Source organism: Rhincodon typus, chromosome 40, assembly GCF_021869965.1.
Source record: "Rhincodon typus isolate 14 chromosome 40, sRhiTyp1.1, whole genome shotgun sequence".
NCBI lineage: Eukaryota > Metazoa > Chordata > Chondrichthyes > Orectolobiformes > Rhincodontidae > Rhincodon > Rhincodon typus.
Window position 1 is genome coordinate 818,881 of NC_063371.1, and position 410 is coordinate 819,290.

The window sequence follows — 410 nt, forward strand, 5'->3', positions numbered from 1 at the left end:
GGAAACCAAGCGGAGACTCGGGGACCGCTTTGCAGAACACCTACGCTTGGTTCGCAATAAACAACTGCACCTCCCAGTCGCGAACCATTTCAACTCCCCCTCCCATTCCTCAGACGACATGTCCATCCTGGGCCTCCTGCAGTGCCACAACAATGCCACCCGAAGGTTGCAGGAACAGCAACTCATATTCCGCTTGGGAACCCTGCAGCCCAATGGTATCAATGTGGATTTCACAAGTTTCAAAATCTCCCCTCCCCCTACCGCATCCCAAAACCAGTCCAGCTCGTCCCTGCCTCCCTAACCTGTTCTTCCTCCCACCTATCCCCTCCTCCCACCTCAAGCCGCACCTCCATCTCCTACCGACCAACCTCATCCCGCCCCCTTGACCTGTCCGTCCTCCCTGGAATGAC